Raw genomic sequence first — 19,909 nt, forward strand, 5'->3', positions numbered from 1 at the left:
TATTAATTTAAAAAAATTGAATCCAGAGGCTGGAGCAATAGTATAGCGGGTAGGGCGTTTGCCTTGCACACAGCCAACCCAAGTTCGATTCCCAGCATCCCATATGGTCCCCTGAGCACCTCCAGGAGTAACTCCTGAGTGCAGAGCCAAGAGTAACCCATGTGCATAGCCGGGTGTGACCCAAAAAGCAAAAAAAAAAAAATTGAATCCAGAAGTAAAAGGAATTCCAAAAAAGTTCAGACCCTTCCCATAACAATGCAATGTATTTTATCAAATATCACATTTCATATATTTTCTAGTATTTCTATTTATACTATAATTATATAACCATATGTTCAATCTGTTTACTGGAGATTCTATGCAGCTCTGACCACCTGCACATACATACCAATTACTTTCCATTATATTGGTTTGGTTATCTAGGCCACACATGTTTCCAGTGGAACAATAGTACTTGATGTGGTTTTTCCTTTTTCAAAGAAGTGTCAAAGTAGTAGGAATAGATTTTAGTATTATTCTTAACAACCAGTACATGTAGGTAAAAATGTCAATTTCATGGAAACCCATGATGTCCATACAAAAAGCTGGAGGGATAGTCCAGTGACCACGGATTCAATTGGAAAAATAATTAATGCACTTGCAGAGCCACATATGTTCACCATCTTGAAAGATGAATATAAGTACAAAAGCAAAGCCCAACCAATAGGTGATGAGTAGCCTCTGAGAACCACCAAAAGAGAGGAAGGAAGGAAGGAAGGAAGGAAGGAAGGAAGGAAGGAAGGAAGGAAGGAAGGAAGGAAGGAAGGAAGGAAGGAAGGAAGGAAGGAGGGAGGGAGGGAGGGAGGGAGGGAGGGAGGGAGGGAGGGAGGGAGGGGAGGGAGCGGGAGGGAGGGAGGGAGGAAGGGAGAAAGGGAGGGAGGAAAGTGACTTAAAGTAACAGAACCTAGAAAGGTTATTATTCGTCTGTTTTGTCTCTATAACAAAACACCACAACCTGGGTGACTTACACAACAAAAATTTCATGATTTTGGATGTTGGATATTTCAAGATGAAAGTAGAGGGCCTACTAAATTTTCGTCAAGAGCCCATTCCTAGGCTTGTAAGTGACGAGTTTCTTTCTGTACCCTAACATCTGTCGCTTCTCGGCCTTTTGGCTAAGATCAAGTGTAGTACCCTAACATGATAGATCTATTTCATGTTTCTTGCAAGAACATTAATCTTATTATAGGGACTCAGCTGTCATTACCTTAAACCTAATCGCCTTCTAAAATTCCAATGTCAGGTAAGGGGTGGGCAATAGCATATCATACAAGCATCAGTACATACTAGGAGAGAGAAAGGCAAAATATTAAAAATTAAAACTTGGTGCATTGAGTGACTGCAATTTACATAACTGAACAGTAGGATGTAAAATTGCTCTTGAAGCAATGGAGTTAGTACCATATTAGGAACGGTTTTTATATGCCTTCAAAGAAATTTTTATTTTATTATGAGAACAATAGGATGAAAAGAATTTTTAGGGAGGATACAGCATGGTCAATTTAGAGTGTTATAAAAATCATTCAGGGGCCAGAGCAGTAGTACAAGGGTTAAGGTTCTTGCCTTGAACACTTCCAACCCTGGTTAGGCATGTGACACCCCATATGGTCCTATGAGAATCATCAAGTGTAATCCCTGAGCCCAGAGTCAGTACCAAGACCTAAGCATGCTTCTACAAAGTATGCCCTCAAACCCAAACCATCCTGAACAACCCAAGTGAAAAGTAAGCAAAGATAACAGTTTAGATGTGATTGAACATATCTGTTGAATCCTTGTCCTGGGATCTTTTAAAATCTTTTGTACTAGAAAAGGTCACTAATCACCTTCTCTGATTAGAGAAAATTTTATTTATTTTTGGTTTTGAGATGTGATGTTCAGGACTTACTCCTGGCTGTATACTCAACAATCGCTCCTGGAAGGGCTTTAGGGACCATTTATGGTGCTGTGGATCAAACCTGGGTCAATCGCATACAAGACAAACATCCTTCCAGTTGCACTGTCAATCCAGGTCCTGGATAAAGAAATTTTTTAAGGAAATCTAAGCAATAAACTCCTAAACACAAGATCCATTTTCCAAAAGAAGAAGACCTCTCTCTTCTAACTCAGGCAGACTAATGCCAGGTATATGACTGAGTTGTGTCTTTCAGTTCCATTCACCATCTAACTCAAGTCCTTGACCTAGTACCCAAATTATATAGTTCACCAGTAACATAAGGGGATGGATTTCCACAGAATCAATAGGATGTAGTGAGTGACAGGATGGTGGAAACTAGGATGCCCAGATGCATGCTAGGATTGCCTGGTGTAGACAAGTAAGTATATATTTGGTATCTGAGAAATCCAAATATCTCCATCAATCACAGGGAGCTCTATGAGAACAGGGATGAGAATTTTTCTCTATGAGAAAATTTTTTCTGAAAGCAATATCCATGGCCATCCAAAACAGCACTAGAAATAATTGTCAGGGCATGCAAGTGAGTGAATAAATAAGTAAAATGAAACTTGAGAGGAAAGGTTTTAAAACTTTAATTTATCTTAAGAGAAGACCACTGAAACAACCCTCATTTTCTCTCTGCTTCTGTCATACTTAAATTTCAATAAGAACTTGTGAAGTGTGCCTTTTCACCAGATTGAGCATTGAGAGATAAGTCAGGAAAACAGATAAAGCTAACAAAGATGTCAATTTGAGAAAAAAAGATAACAAAATTATATCGTTGGCAATTTTTAAAACACATTCTTCCTGGTGCAGGAGAGACATACAGTGAGATGGGCATTCGGCTTTTATGCTGCTAACCAAGATTTGATCCCCAGCATTCCACGTGTTCCCCCAAGTACCGTCCGGAGTAATTCCTAAATGCAGATCCAAGAGCAACCCCAGAGCATTGCAGGTGTGGCACAAAAACTTTTTAAAATTTCTCTTCAGTGGAATAGGGTCAAGATCATTGAAGAAGCACAGTTATGTGAGCATACCTGTGGGCTCAACAGAAAGATGCATAAAACTGCACTGAGCATAGCATCCCATGCAGACCATCACTGAGACAATTCATTAGAGAATACAGTCATCAATTCAGGGAGAGTCAACTCAGTGGAACACAGAAATGCAGGCAAGTTCATGGCTATAGAGCATGTCCTCTAGGTGAGGAAGGGGAAAGGAGAGACTGGAAGAGAAAAGGTACTGGCCAGCTGATACTGGATATAAATCTAAAGTGGAAAGTTGCTGAATGCAAAGGTTTTACAGAACTATTTTTTTGTAATTAGCTCTCATTAAATTGAAAGTGAACTCAGATCTTGTTGAGTTCCAACACATGGGGACTGCACCTCATAGCACAATCTCAGAGCAGCCCTACCAGAGACAAGCCCCACCCAGAGGGCTTGAATAGGGACAGCTTGTTATCTGAACTGATGTGGTTTCTTCTGCCAGACAGGTTTTTGCCAGGCTGCTGAGGACAATTGTTTTTCTACTAAACTCAACTTTGCCTTTCAACTCACAGAGCTGAAAATTATCTGGGACTTTGTTAAGCCAACAATGGCTCAGTCTGGGAGCAATCATCCTCTTGATAAGCTCCACCTAGCAGGGCTGCAGCTCTGCCCAACAGGGTGGAGCCTTGTCTCTGCCCCAACAGGATCACAGTCTAGGTCTCGTCCTACATAGTACAGCTGTCACAATCAAGGGTTTGTAGTCACAGGCAGCTCAAAACTAAAGGAAAATTTGCCAAGGTGAATCCACCAGGCTTAATCTCCACTCAGCAATGGAGGACACTGGGTGCAAAAGCCCCACAAAGGTTCACCTTTGTGCTGTACTCATTGTGTCAGAAAAAGACTGTTCTCTAGCTGTGCTCAAGACAGTTGTCACATACAGCTGTCCCCAGATCACAGCTGGGAGCAGTCATTCCAAGTGCAACTGGGAACTGTTATCCAAGAGGCCATAGCAGCTAGTAGATGGCCCAGAGATGAGACCTTCACATCATGTCATACAATCCCAAGTAACTGCCCAAATTAGTAGGATTGTGATGCACTATCATTCGCCAAAACCCAGCTACTATGAGCCTTGAAGAGAGCTGGTCACTCCAACTTTGGTACTCTTGAAGATATAGGGTACTGCTGACCACACATCCCTGGCTCTCATCCAGGTAGCACAAATCAGAACCTGAGGTACTACTTTGTTCTTGCAAACATTTAAGAAATCCTCGTAAGGCATCCCAACTGTCAGAAATCAGTAGAGTTGTAAACAGGTAAGGGAACAAACATGATATGATAACCTCTCAGTACCTGTATTGCAAACCACAATGCCCCAAAGGTAAGGTGGGGGAGAGAGGCAGAGACAGAGATAGAGACAGAGACAGAAAGAAAGAAAGTGCTCACCATAGAGACAGGCTGGGGGTGGAAAGTGGTAGGAAGGGAAACTGGGGGCATTGGTGGTGGTGGAAAATGTACGCTGGTGGAGGGATGGGTGTTGAAAAACTGTATGACTGAAATCCGATTGTGATCAGCTTTGCAACTCTGTATTTCATGGTGATTCAAAAATAAAAATTAAAAAATGAATCAGTAGAATTTCAAGTACCAACCAGCCTGATACTGTGAAAAGGATCTCTGGATCCAAGATGGGGAAGTTAGAAATTGAAGGTCCACTAAAAGCTTCCATGAAGCCTTTGGAATAAGGAAAAAAATGAAGGAATTCAGTGATATCAAGGAATGGGAAGATAAGCACAGGAGAGACCTCAACTGCACAATAATGCTCTCAGAAATCAATGGAAGAAACATCAACTTAAAGAAAAACAGATGGAAAAAGTGAAAGAATTCATCCAAATATAAATGAAGGAGATAATATTGTAATGGTATTCAGCAGAATGGAAGAAACTGAAGATCAAACTAGTGATGTTTAAGACAGGTACATGCCATCATCAATAAAGAAGAGGTAATAGAAGAGAAGTTTTTGTAATAAAGAAAATTTAAGACTTGTTTCACAATATCAACTGGAACAGTCTCCACATTATAAGAATGCCAGAAGAAGAAGATAGGGAAAAGGGGGAGAATGACTTATAAATGAAATAATAGCTAAGAAAATCCCCAATCTAAGGAGAGAAAGTTGTGTACTGATTCATGAGGTCCATAAAGTGACAAGCAACACAAAGCCAAACAGAATAACCAAACACACTGCAATCAAAACTGCAAGAACCAAAAACAAATAGACTCCTTTGAGAGTTAACAAGAAGATTTACATAAATGAAAACACCACAAGATTCACATCACTGTATCACTGTCATCCTGTTGTTCATCAATTTCCTCAAGCAGGCAACAGTAACGTCTCCTTTGTCCTAGCCCTGAGATTTTAGAAAGTGCCACATTCGAGGCTCTTTCAGGGTCAGGAGAATGAGACCCATCATTGTTACTGGTTTTTGGCATATTGAATACGCCACTGGGAGTTTGCCAGACTCTGCTGTACAGGCAGGATACTTTTGGTAGCCTGCCAGTTTCTCCAGAGTAAGAACTAGATAATAAGATGCATAGGATATAAGATAAAAGATAATAAGGCAGAGTCTCCTGCCTCTGCGCCTGGCTGTCCCCGCTGGGGCCCTTTGGAGGAGGGCGGGTTGAGTTTCCCTCCCCGCCCTGAGCAGAGCCCTGGCAGCTGAAGACCTCTGCTTCCAAACCACAGCCATGTTTAAGTCCACTCTCCACACTTTCAGATGAGCCTCACGACTGAAGGAACTGGCAGAGGAATCCAGAATAATACATTCAAGTAATAAATATTAAAAAAAAAGTTCAAGTGGAGTTCAGGCCCAATTCAATCAGCTTAATCAATGGCTGAACAAACAGCAGTACTCCTACAGTATTTTAAAAAAAAATTTTTTTCAAAAAATATTTAACCAAGAATCCTTTATCTTCTACTCTGCAAAGTTATCATTCAGATTTTAGGGAATGTTAAAAACATTCTTAGACAGACAACAGCTAAAAACATTTGTAGCATCTAAACCAGCTCTGAAATGATTTAATTATCTTAAATAAAAAGTAGAAGGGTGGCCAGAAAGATGGTACAGTGAGTAGGGCACTTGTCTTGTATGCGGCTGACCAAGGTTCACTATCCAGCACTCCATACAGTCCCTCTGACTCCCCCAGGTGTGATCCCTGAGGACAGAGCCAGTAGTAATCCCTGAGAATTGCCAGTTATGGCCCCCAAACAAACCAAAAAACATAGAATAAAACTTTCATATGACCCATAAATTCAACTTCTAAGTATCTATTCTAAAATAGAAAAGCAATGAAGAAATGAAAAGAAAAGAAAGAAAAATGCACACCTATGTTCACTGTATCAATAAGTACAGTAACCTGGATATGGAAATAATCCAAATGTCCAATAGATAATGAATGAATGAATGGAGTGTGGTATAAATATATGATTGTGCATGAGGCACGTGCAGACACACACACACACACACACAATGGAATACTAAGTTATAAGATGAAATGAAACCTTGTATTTTACTATAGTTTAAATGGAATTAGGGGTTTGTGACTGGGAAAATTAGAAATAATGGAGGTGGGAAGGTGTAATGTTGCTGGTACTGGTGTTGGAATATTGAATGTAATAAATCATGAACAACTTTTTAAAAAATAAATAAAAATGCAAAAAATAAAATGGAACTAGAGGCATCAAGTTAAACTAAATAAACGAGAGGAAGAAGAACAAATGCTGGATGATCACCAGTACCATCTGTGGAATATAGAGAAACAAAACAAGGGAATAGATAGTGTTGAGTTATGACAAACCCTTGGGCTTTGATTACAAAACAGAGATTACCAAGAAGTGGGCAGGAGGGGTGGGGGCAGAGATGCACTGCAAGAGTTCTCTGGAACATGGTAGAGGATCTTGGCAGTGGGAAAGGTACAGTAATTTTGTACTTCAACACCACAAGTGCTAACACTATTTTAAGCTAATAAAATACAGTACCAAAAAGTTAAATAAAGCAAAAAAGTCATATTCTCAAACAAAGCTGGAAGCCATGCATATGTAAGAACCTAAATTTTATCCCAAGCAGCACACCCCATCACCCTCTGCTGCACCAGGTGTGGCCTCTGAACTCCAGCAAAGTGATTCTGGAGATGCTCTGAGTTATGGGGGCCATGCAGCACCACATCCCAGACCCAAGCACTGAATCACAGACCCAAGCACTGAATCAGCAGTCCCACATTGCTGAGCCCAAAGAGAGGTAAAGCAAAAACCTCACTTGATCACTTGATCACTTGACTTCCCGTTAATCGTGGATTTGCTCAAGCAGGCACCAGTAACGTCTCTATTTGTCCCTGTTGCGTGCTAGTGTAGCCCAATGGCATCTGTTCGTTCTAGGAACACGAAGAGCCTCAAACCGATCATTCATGATCTTGATGAAGAAGTCTGACCATCTGGTAGGTGGGCAGCCATGTGGTCTTTTGACGTCCCGTGGAACCCAGTCGGTAAAGGCTCTAGTCCAGCGGTTGTCTCTAAATCTCATTACGTGTCCAGCCCATCTGATTTTTGACACCTTGGCAAACAAGACAGCGTCCCTGATTCTTGATCGTCGACAGATGTCGGAACTCCGGATTCTTTCTCTCATTTGAGTGAAACGTGATACTCCAAGCATAGCTCTTTCAATTCCTCTTTGGGAGACCTGAATAGCTTTTAGGGCCCAGGTCTTTGAGGCATATGTTAATGCAGGAAGAACAGTGGAATCAAAGAGATGTGCCCGGAGCCAGAGGTTCTTCATCCTCTTAGCTATTTCTTCGAGGCTCTTGAAGGCGTTCCAAAGCACTCTCTTCCTCCTGTGCAACTCAGGTGCCAGGTCATTCATCATGTTGACTTCTCAGACCTAGGTACACATAACTGTTGCATTCGGAAATGGTCGTTCTGTTGAGAACGAATGGAGAGTCAGGAACGAGGCTGTTTCTCACAAACATTGTCTTCGTAAGATTCAGCTGTAGTCCAACCTTTCCACATTCATGGTCGAAGTCGGCCAGCATTTGTGCTGCTTGGCTGATGTTTGGTGTTATTAAAACAATGTCATCAGCAAAGCGGAGGTGGTGTAGTTTCCAACCATCTATCTTCACTCCCATTCCTTCCCATTCCAGTCATCGCATGATGTTCTCGAGGGTGGCACTGAAGAGTTTCTGTGAAATGGTATCACCCTGCCGAACCCCTCTCTTGACATCAATGATTACTTCTTTGTAGAATGGTGAGATTCTGGTAGTGAATCCGTAATAGAGCTCACGGAAGATCCTGATGTATTGAGCTTGAATACCCTGATTGGCTAGGGCTTCAATGACCGCTTCCATCTCAACAGAAGCATAGGCCTTCTTTAAATCAATGAATGTTAGACAGAGCGGCATCTTGAACTCCCAAGAAACTGCAATGAGCTTGGTTATCGTGTGGATATGGTCGATGGTGCTGAATCCTTTGCAGAACCCGGCGTGCTCACATGGTTGTCCTTCATCTAGTGTTCTGCCAATCCTATTCAGGATGACTCGAGTGAACAGCTTGTAGATGACAGACAATAGGCAGATTGGGCGATAGCTGCCAATGTCGTGGATGTCTCCCTTCTTGTACAGGAGTACAGTCCTGCTGGTTTTGCATTGGGATGGAAACTTGCATTCAGACAGGTAGCATGTGAAGAGCCGAGCCAGCGTATTGATGAGTACTGACGGCAGGTTCTTAGGTGTTCAGTTCTGATGTTGTCTGGGTCAGGTGCTGTTTGTTTCTTTACTGACAAAATGGCGTGTCGGATTTTGGAAGGGAGAACATGGTGAATGACATATCCATCCTGTGGAATTTGGCATGTCAGCAGGTGGACATGGCTATTGAAGAGATCTGAGTAGAAGTCATGAATAATCTCCATTGCCATTCTGGAGGATGTGATAGATCCATCAGGACGTCGAGGGCAGTCATCTTGGTCTTGTAGTTGGCGAAGGACAGGCGGGCATTATGAATGCTTTTCCTGGCTTTTGCCGCATCTACCGGCACTGCTGCTCTTCTCTCTTTTAGGTCTTCCTTGATCGCATCTCTGCACTGCTTTGCGAGCGGACATTCGCTTGTGGTTGCCTGAGGCATGCGCCAAACCACATTGGCAAATAAGCTCAAGAATTTTCAAAGACAGGCGTTTTTTTTTGTGGCTATCTCTCTCTTGGCGTTCCTCGCACAATCATGGAGGTGCTGAACCAGTCGATCGTATTCCTCTTCAATGTTGTCAACAATGGCATCTTCCCATGTTGCAGCAATAGTGCCAAAGAGCTCCCAGTTGGTTGTCATTCTGGGAGTTCTCTTCTTAAACTTTGCAGCCCTTTCTCCCCGCTCTGTGAAGTAGAATTTTGCACGAAGGAGATGGTGGTCCGATCCCATTTGGAATTTTGGGACAACAGTGACATCGGTCAGGCAAAACCGCTGATTGAATATGATTGAATATGCTGATTCAGACCCAAGCACTGAATCAGCAGACCCACATTGCTGAGCCCAAAGAGAGATAAAGCAAAAACCTCATTAAGGTGAAAGACTCCTTCCTATCCGAGTTTTGGTTTCTTCTTCCTCTTTTCATTGTTTCTTGGGAGCCACACCTAGTGGTGCTCAGCTTACTCCTGATTCTGTGCTCAGGGATCACTCTTAATGGTACTTAGGGGATAATATATGGTACCAGGGTTTGAATCCAAAAGTCACATGCAAGGGAAGTGCCCTACCCCACTGTACTGTCTCTGGCCCTTTGCATCCCATTCCTTGAATAAGGTAAGAACCACTCACTGTAGGCTGTAGACGATACATCTCTGCAGTTTTTTACTAAACTTTTGGTTATTCTTACATTGTCTTTTAAAAATCAATATCTTTGACAAGAAGATCATACTCAGTGAAAAGACACTGAAAATGAGAGTCCAATTTGATGGGCAAGAAAATTTCCATATTCAATGTTCATTGCCATGCAAATCTATCAGGCTGACAAAAATGTTTTGTAAGTAGCTGCTGTCCTTAAGAAACTGTGTCTTTCATAGAAAGATTGCATTCATCTGGGGGATATAAAGTAACAAAATATGAGATTAATACCCAAGAATAGCTGAGATCAGCACCAGGAGGATTACTCCATAGCTTAGTGGCCAGTGGGCATTCTAGAGGAAAGGGCAGCTCAGACAGAGAAGGGAACACCAAATAAAGGGTGTTTGGAGGACCCTCCCAGGAGGGGAGATGCATGTCGAAAGTGGACTATGGACTGAACATGTTAGCCACTCAATGCCTCTTTTGCAGACCACAACACCCAAAAGGAGAGAGAGAACACAGGGGATTGCCCTGCCACAGAGGCAGGGGGGGATGGTGGGATGGGGGTGGGGAGGATATTATCCATGGTGGTGGAAAATGGGCACTGGTGGAGGGATGGGTATCTGATCATTGTATAATCAAACCCAAGCACAAAAAATTGTAAATCTACAACTGTACCTCATGGTGTTTCACTAATAAAAAAAAATTAAAAAAAAAAAAAAAGAAACTGTGTCTTCAGGGACTGGAGAGATAGCACAGTGGGTAGGGCGATTGCCTTGCAAGCGGCCGACCCAGGTTCGATTCCCAGCATCCCATATGGTCCCCTGAGCACCGCCAGGAGTAACTCCTGAGTGTAGAGCCAGAAGTAACCCCTGTGCATTGCTGAATGTGACCCAAAAAGCAAAAAAAAAAAAAAAAAAAAAAAAAAAAAAAAGAAAAAAGAAAATGTCTTCAACAGAAATACCATCTGTACTTCTCTGTCCAATGCAGCACTAATCACAATAGCCAGAAACAACCTGAGTGCCCAAGAACAGATGACTATTGGATAAAGAAAAATATGGTACATCTGCCCCTCTCGGGGAGCCCGGCAAGCTACCGAGAGTATTGGATATGCCAGACACAGTAACAACAAAGTCTCCAATGGAGACGTTACTGGGCCCGCTCGAGCAAATCGACGATCAACGGGAGGGCCTTTACCTTTACCTTTACCTACATAAATATCATATATGGTACCAGGCTTTGAACCCAAATTAGCCATATGAAAGGGAATACTCACTAAACTATCTCTGGCCCCTTCCATCCCATAGTTTTAACGGAACTGTCCTTAAATAAGGCGGAGGTAGGGGATGGTTTGGGGGTAGGTGGGAGGGAAACTGGGAACACTGGTGCTAGAAAATTACACTGGTGGATGTATGGGTGTTTGGGCATTATATGGCTGAAACTGAATCATGAACAGCTTTGTAATGTTCTATCTCACAGTGATTCAAAAGAAAATTTTTTAATTAAAAAGCAGTAAATCAGGAAGGAAGGAAGGAAGGAAGGAAGGAAGGAAGGGAGGGAGGGAGGGAGGGAGGGAGGGAGGGAGGGAGGGAGGGAGGGAGGGAGGGAAACTGTTTCCTGTAGTATTTTGTAGCAAAAAAATAAAAAGCAGGCTGAGACATGATAGACTAGGATTCCAAATCACCTGCTGGAAAGACAGCCCAGACTTCTCCGGATCTCTGGTTTCTCATCCTCTTAAAGGAAGGGGAAGCAACTTGGAAAGAAAAGATTTTCCTTCTTTCCTCATCTGACCAATTTCCTGCTATCCCAAAGGTATTATTCCTGAGAAAAAATCCATATTTGGGTGTTTAATGACATGTACTTGGTGAAACACTGTGAGGCTCTAAAATCTAAGACATAAATTACTTGGGCAGGGCATGTTTCTAGACCATTGCAATGGGTCTTATAGTTTAAGAGAGAGAAAAAATTAATATTAAGGGCTCTCTTAACATGTGATGCAAATATGCAGCCAAAAAAAATAAAATCAGTGCTTAAAAAAAATTGGATCCTTCCTCAGGATCCAAAACAGGCTTTAGTTTTATGAGAAACAGAACAGTCAACCAGAGTGGACTTTTCCAAGTTGGTTGTATTTCATTTTTCCTCACAAGAGGGCAGTGCAACTTTACACTTGTGCCTTCAAGAAGTCCACTGCCAGTCCCATTGTGAAGCTGTGCATACAAAATTGGAAGGATTTTTATTCACTGTGGCCAGGATGGAAGGAAAAGTTGCCCTTTTCCATCTCAGAAAATGTAGTGTTTCTTGCCTAATAATTCTTTCTTAGACTCTGAACATGACTGAATTTAAAGATTATAAATCGATTAGTAATAGGATAGGTTGGATTAGTAGGCACGTTTTTGTTTTTTGTTTTTGTTTTTGTTTTTGTTTTTTTGGTGATCTAATGCACGGTACAAACACTTTTGAAACCTTTAAATGTTCACTGGAAATATATATATGCTACCAAGTACTGAATTACTGACACATAAAAGTGTTTGCTAAGATATATTTCACAGAAGTTTTATGAAAGTAGCTTTATTCTTCCAGTGTTCAGATTATGTGGAGAAAATTAAAGTTACTCATCAAACTCTCAAATTAACAGTGACTAAAGTCTGAAAATATGAAATATTTTCCAGAATGCTCCTTTTGCTTTTATGTTCCTCTGCTAACCATGTTATCAACAGATATCTCACTGTTAGCTTACTAAATATATTTTTATATACTCTCAACCTTTTTTAGAGTTATCACACTGAATTTCAGAAGTTTGGGTTTAAATTTTGACAGTTACAAGTAGTACTCATACAACCTGGCCTTAAAATTTCTTTTGAATTCTTCACACCACAAATTATCTTTCTCTTGACATATTTAAAAGAGAATTTCTGAGGATTATTGCAATAAAATTTAAAGTTAAATCTTGGAGGGGGGAATAGAATGTGCCTACCAGCAATGAACAATATAAAGTTTAAATTAAGGAAACTTCACTTACAATACATACAATCAAGAAAAATAAAATAATTCAGAATACATTTTGCAAAGTAACTGAAAGATATGAAAACAAAAAACTACAAAATAGATTGAAAATTTAAGAAGAACTTACAAGGAGCCAGAGTAATTACGGTGTGTAGGGCACTTGCTGAAGTAGGTCAGTTCTCACCGCGGCATATGGTACCTTGAACACCATCAGGATTGATTGCTGAACACAGAGCCAGGAATAAGCCCTGAGCACTGGTGGGAATGCTCAGGGCTTACTCAAAACAAACAGCAAAAAAGACCTTACAAGACAGAAAAATACCCTAAATTCATGAATTAGAAGATATTGTTAAGACCTTTCCAACTTGTTAATAATCCACAAACTGCCCTACAAATTCAGTATAATTCTATTAAAATTTCAGATGACTAGTTTTGCAGTAATTGACAAGATCATTTCACAATTCATACTGATTTGCAAAAAAACATGTAACAGTCATGGCAATATTGGGAAAGAAGAATATTGAAGATGTCAGATTACTCCAATTTAAAACTTACTACATGGATGGATGGTCCATGGTGGTGGTATTGGTGTTTGGATATTAAATGTCATTAATTATTGTGAACAACTTCATAAAAATTAAATTTTTAAAAAGCTTACTACAAATACGGGGCCAGAGTGACAGTACAGGAGATTAAATGCTTGTCTTGTTTGGTGCTGATGGGAGTCCAATCCCAGGCACTCCATCTGCCCACATGCACTGCCAAATTGACTCCTGAGCACAGAGCACAGCCAGGTGTGGCCTCAAAACACAAACAAAAAAACCCACTTATTTCAAAGATAGTAATCAAGACAGATGGAGTGGGTACTTTCTTAAGAATAGACATAGACACTGATGAAATAGAACTGAAAAAATACCAGCAAACTCATACATTTTTGATCAACTGGTTTTTGGCCTACATATCATGTAAGTTCAATATTGGAAGAAGAATGTTATTAACAAATGTGATTGAGACAGCTTTATCTGCCTTAAACAGAACGGATTTGGACCCCTGTCCACACCTCTGTAATCATTAAAAATAGACTAAAATAAGATCTAAATAGAAACAAAATATATAAATCTCTTAGAAGAAAGTAAAGGTGAAAATCTTTGTGATCTTGAATTAAGCAGTGATTTCTAGGATATGACATCAAAGCAAAAGTTACAAAGTGGAATAATTAAATAATGTAGACTTCATTCAATTATACTTTATTGTGCTTCAAGGGGCACTCTTAAGAAAATAATAAAAGGGCTGGGGATATAGTACCGTAGTTCAGGGTACACATATTCCTCAGCACCTCTAATGATTCCCTGAGCCTCACCAGGAGTGATCCCTGAGCACAGAGCTAGGAGTAGTCCTCAAGAACTGCCGGAGGAGGAAAAGGCGGAGGAAGAAAAAGAGGAATGGAAGAAGAAGGAGGAGGAAGAGTAAAAGGAGGAGGCGGAGGAGGACAAGGAGAAGAACAAGGTCGAGGACAAGGAAAAGCCGACAGAGTGGGAAAATATTTTAAAAACATGTATTTGAAAAGGGTCAAAAATCTATAATATAGTAAAGCACTCATAATTCAACAATTAAAAAAATCTATTTTTTTCACTTTCCTCCCTTTGTTGTTATTTGCTATGTCAAGAGTCACATCTCTAATTCTGGTGCTCCCTGGGGGTTGATACATTTTAAATTGCAGAGCTTAAATATTCGTGTGTGTGCTCAGGGTACACATATTCAGGGTGGTTGCACATCTGACAGTGAAAATTAATTAAGCTAATTTCAAAGTTGCTAATGTTGAATGAAGCAGAAATTGCTCCAAAGTTATACAAATTATCAATAACTATATAAAAAGATGCCCAATATTTGTAGTCAATGGGGATATGAGAATCAAAACCATAAGAAGACACCAGATACATCCATTAAGAAGCCTAAAATCATGTATTTTCAATAGGAAAAACATATGTGGCAAATATGTAGAGAAATAGGAGTGATAAGAACAATTCAAACACTCTGATGGAAATGTAAACTGTGACATAAATAAAAAATAGCTTGATGGTTCTTTAAAAAGTTGAACCTGGTACTCCTACTCCTAGGGATGTATGCAAAACAATAATATACATATATATATGCTTACAAAAGTACTTGTACAGAATTACTTATGTGGTACCATTACTTATAATATCCAAAGGTGGAAAACAACCCCCAAGGCCATCAACTAATTGGGTGCTAAATATAAAAGCCATACAATCCACAAAAGGAACAAAGTACTAATACATATTCAACATGATGAAAATTTAGCTGAATGAAAGAATTGGCAAAAGATCATATACTATATTCCATTTACATGTAATTTCTAGAATAGACAAATCCATAAGGACAGAATGCAAATTAGTTTTCAATGGCTGGGGTATAGTGGATAATAATGGCTTTTAATGAGTATGAGGTTTTTAGGTAGCGCATTCAGATCTATTTCAAGTATATTTAATAATATCGATAGCACAGTGGGTGAGGCGTTTGCCTTGCACATGGCCAACATGGCAGACCCAGGTTCGATTCCTCTGCCCCTCTTGGAGAGCCCGGCAAGCTACCAAGAGTATCTCGCCCCCACGGCAAAGCCTGGAAAGCTCCCTGTGATGTATTCAATATGCCAAAAACAGTGACAACAAGTCTTATATTTGTTGTGAGACGTTACTGGTGCCTGCTTGAGCAAATCAATGAACAATGGGAGGACAGTGCTAGAGTGCTATTGTATTCCTTAATTTGAAAAGTAAGTATATAATTTTATATTCTTTTTTTTTCACTTTTTATCTTTCTGTATTCAACTTAAAATAATAAAAAGCTTTTTCCACTCTAGAAAAACCCATGTGCCTTCCTGAACACTTATTTTCTCTCTTTCTCTCCCCTCACATCTAAGTAAATTTCTTTCAATAAACAACTGTACAATAGTCATCATATAGTTTTTTATTAAGGCTTTAAAGTAAGTATAGAAGTTCTTTTTGAAGTAAGTATTGAATACTATTTCCAAAACTGAAGGCAAAAAACTAAAATGGGTCTATGTAGGGCTGTATTGCCATCTGGGGAAACTATTTCTTGGTATTTGAAAAGAAATCCGAAGGCCGTGCAGTAATCAGTGAGGCAGTCAAACCTGCCTTGCCTGTGGATGGATTCTCCATAGCCCTCCACTGCCCTCCTCTTCTCTATCACCTCAACTACACAGCCATCTGCAACATATTAAGAAAAGAGTAAGAAAATGGTCAACCCTTTGATCAATGATGAAAAGATTGCAAGTATAAGAAAGAACTCAATGTGTAAACTGTCTCATGACACCAGTTCACGCAACTGAAAAATTAAAAATTTCTGTGATCTCTCTTTGTGGCTTCCGTGACACTTTATGAAACCACTCATATTGTTTTACTGTCTCCAAAATCACCAATTTTACAGTATTCAGAGACTTTCTGCTAAAGTGTGAATGTCTTATGAATATTAAATAATCTTATTTCTGATATTGGCTGTTCATATGGAACCTGCCTACTCTCACGAGAGTAAAATTGAGGCAAGTGGCCATGATGAAAATAAGTAGAAAACAACCCAGAACAGTGGCAGACAGACATATTTATTTCCTGGCACTTGTTCTGGGGGCATCTTTTAAATGATAAATTAGAAAAACAGCCATAGCTAGAAAGGATTTTTGTGATAATCATTCCAGAAGTATAATTTTCTAGCTAAATCCAAAGAGATTTACCAAATTCCCACCTGCCCAGCACTCCTAACCAGCTTTGCCCAAGATCTTTGCTGAGTATACAGGATTGGCATTCAGAGGAGATCCTCTTTTTGCTCTGCCCCTTTTCACAGACTTGCAAGGCAACAATGAGCACCACAAACAGGCAGCACAGATGAAATCCAGCTGACGATGTCTTCCTAATGAAAACCAAAAGTCTCTATATTTCAACATTTCTAGTCACTGCAAAGCAGACCTCAAAGTCCTTCTGATTAAAGAAGTTGCCGACCTGATTGAGACCAAAGTACCAAAACAATTGAGAAGATGCAGCATTAAAGAAGAGTAGAAAAGCAACGAGATGAAAGCAAATTAGAATCGTTTCTGTCTCTACCTTGAGTTTTTAAAGTCAACTTTTTATTAAAATGCAACATGTATGTAGAAAACTACATAAATTATGAGCGCAGCTTGAAGAAATTTATAAAATCCTGCACACCCCGTGACCACATACTGATCTAGCACCCCTGATGCCTCTTGAATTCCTGTCAGTCTTTACTTCTCTCCTCAAAGCAACCACCATAGTGGTTTCAACCATCATTAATCAGTTTCATTTTCCTTTGAACTTTAAACAGAAGGCTACACACAATACACGCTTTTGTGTCTGGCTTCTTGGTTTGTCATTTGTTGGGAATATTCATGCACGTTTTTCTGTGTGGTGAATTTGATCATAGTATGACCAGCTACAATGCATATCTTGCTTATCACAGAAGAACTGAATTGCTAGCTACAACTGGCCTTGATGTTCCAAAGCCAGACAGTTCTAGAATGGCTGAGCAACCCTGAATGGGCAGCTGTGGCCTCCAGGGTTGGTACATGTAAGAAATACTGTTCGTTTCAAGAAATTTCTAATACTGTGGATCAAGTTGTTCTTAATCCTCTCTTTAACAAGTTGACACTTACATGTACCACTGGTGGCTCACACTTTAATGTGGCTTAATTATCAAAATTGCAGCATTGGCATTAATATATTAATGCTGATAAAATATGTAGTAAAAACCTTTCTTCCACCAAGATATTGGTAAATTTTTCTTTGTTGTCACTTTCACTCATGTCAATCATACTAGGAGTTCATTGGTTTTATTTGGCTATTGAAAAACAACTTTTGATTTTGTTCATTTTCTCTACTATACACTAACTTTCAATTCCATGTATCACTGCACCCTGATATTATGTTATTGTCTTCTCATTTAAGATTTTTCTAACTTTTTCTTTATTGGAGGAGGGCACATGGGAGTTGCTCAGGACTTACTACTCTTAGCTATGTGCTCAGGAACCACTCCTGGCAGTTTTTGGAGACCATATGTGATTTCGGTTTTCAAACAGAGGTTGGCTGTGTGCAAGAGAAGTGCATTAATCTCTGTATTATCTCTCTGGCCCTTTTCCTGGCATTTATAATTGATACTTTTACTCTTACTTTTCAGCCTTTCTAATATTATTTCTTTTTGTTATGTCTTTACATGGCATGCCCAACATTACTCATTTTACTATAATTGCCTCTTTGATTCTAGATTTTTTAAAATTTTGTGGTCCAGGCGTGGTGCTGGAAGGTACTCCGAGTGTTGCTCAGGGGACCAGGGTGTTCCAGGGATTGAATCTAGTCTCCTGCACATAAAGCATGCAGAGATCCAGCCTTTTAAACTCCCTCCCTAATCTTATCAATATTGGGTTTTATCTTTTTGCTTTTAGGGTCACACCTGGTGATGCGCAGGTATGCTCCTGGTTCTGCACTCAGGAATTGTCCCTTTTGGTGTTCAGAGAACCATATGGGATGCTGGGAATCGAACCTGGATTGGCCGCGTGCAAAGCAAATGCCCAACCCACTGTGCTATTGCTCCAGCCCCAATATTGTTTTCTAAATTATTTCTTTCATCTACAAACTCATCCTTCTGTACTCTGTTCTTTGTGCTGATGGGATATTTACTGTGCAACCTCTTTTACTCTTCACCAGTGGGTTAGATTCTGCAAACAAAGGTTGTTTGGATGGAAACAACAGTTGCAATCTGAATCTAAATGGAGACCTTTATTTTAATTTTTTAAATTTTTTTTATTTTTTAATGAATCACCATGAGATACAGTTATAAACTTACAAACTTCAACTAGTAGTACCCATCCCTCCACCAGTGCCCATTCTCCACCACCAGTGTTCCCAGTAACCCTCCCCCATCCACTCTCATCCCCCCCACCCCACCCCCACCCTCCGTCTCTGTGGCAGGCGGATTCCCTTTTTACTTGCACTCTCCTTAGGGTGTTGTGGTCTGCAATGCAGGTATTAAGTGGTGATCATGTTCGGTCTATAGTCTACTCTCAGTACACATCATCCATCCTCTAAACATCCTTTACTTGGTGGTCCCTTTTCTATCTGAACTGCCTTTTCTCCCAGCATGTGAGGCTGGTTTCCAGGCCGTGAAGCAATTCTCCTGGTACTCATCTCTACTATTCTTGGGTGGAAATATCCCATACTGTTACTTTGTATTCCACAAATGAACAGTATCTTCCTATATCTGTCCCTCTCTTTCAGACTCATTTCAATTAGCATGACATTCTCCATGTTAATCCACTTATATGCAAATTTCATGACTTTATCTTTTCTAACAGCTACATAGTATTCCATTGTGTAGATGCAGCAAAGTTTCTCTAGCCAGTCATCTATTCTCGGACATTCGGGTTTTTTCCAGATTCTGGCTATTGTAGACAGGGTTGCAATGAACATATGAGTGCAGATGTCATTTCTACTATACTTTTTTGCCTATCTGGGGTATATTCCCAGAAGTGGTATTGCTGGGTCAAATGGGAGCTCAATTTCTAATTTTTTGAGAAACTTCCATACTGTTTTCCAAAAGGGCTGAACCAGTCAGCATTCCCACCAGCAGTGAAGGAGAGCCCCTTTCTCCCCACATCCGCGCCAGCACTGGTTGCTTTTGTTCTTCTGGATGTGGGCCAGTCTCTGTGGAGTGAGATACCTGATGATTAGTGATGTAGCTTTTGCTCTATTTTTGTTTTTGTTGTCATAAATACAATTCTTACCTTTAATTTATCCTAAATAATTATCCAAAATTAATACCAGGAGCTAGTTTTAATTTTTAAAGAACGAATGATACAATGCCTCAATACATATCTCCTTCTCCATCAAAAGATTGCACCAATATATAATACCTTGGTGTTGCATTGATAATTTTGATTCCTGTGTTCTTTTCAGCACACATCACATTTCAGTTTCAGCTCTGGATTATGGGGGACTGTATGTTCACCAGAGATTATGACCAGGTCAGCCACATGCAAAGCCAGAGATGTACTATCTCTCT

At 40.1% G+C, this 19,909-nt stretch overlaps 1 pseudogene; it reads left to right on the forward strand.

Annotated features, from left to right (window-relative positions):
• Positions 1-1,134: 1,134 nt before the first annotated feature.
• On the forward strand, positions 1,135-1,251 carry LOC130027937 (uncharacterized; annotated as a pseudogene).
• Positions 1,252-19,909: the final 18,658 nt, after the last annotated feature.

The sequence above is a fragment of the Sorex fumeus genome, unplaced genomic scaffold (assembly GCF_029834395.1).
Source record: "Sorex fumeus unplaced genomic scaffold, SorFum_2.1 ptg000037l, whole genome shotgun sequence".
Taxonomy (NCBI): domain Eukaryota; kingdom Metazoa; phylum Chordata; class Mammalia; order Eulipotyphla; family Soricidae; genus Sorex; species Sorex fumeus.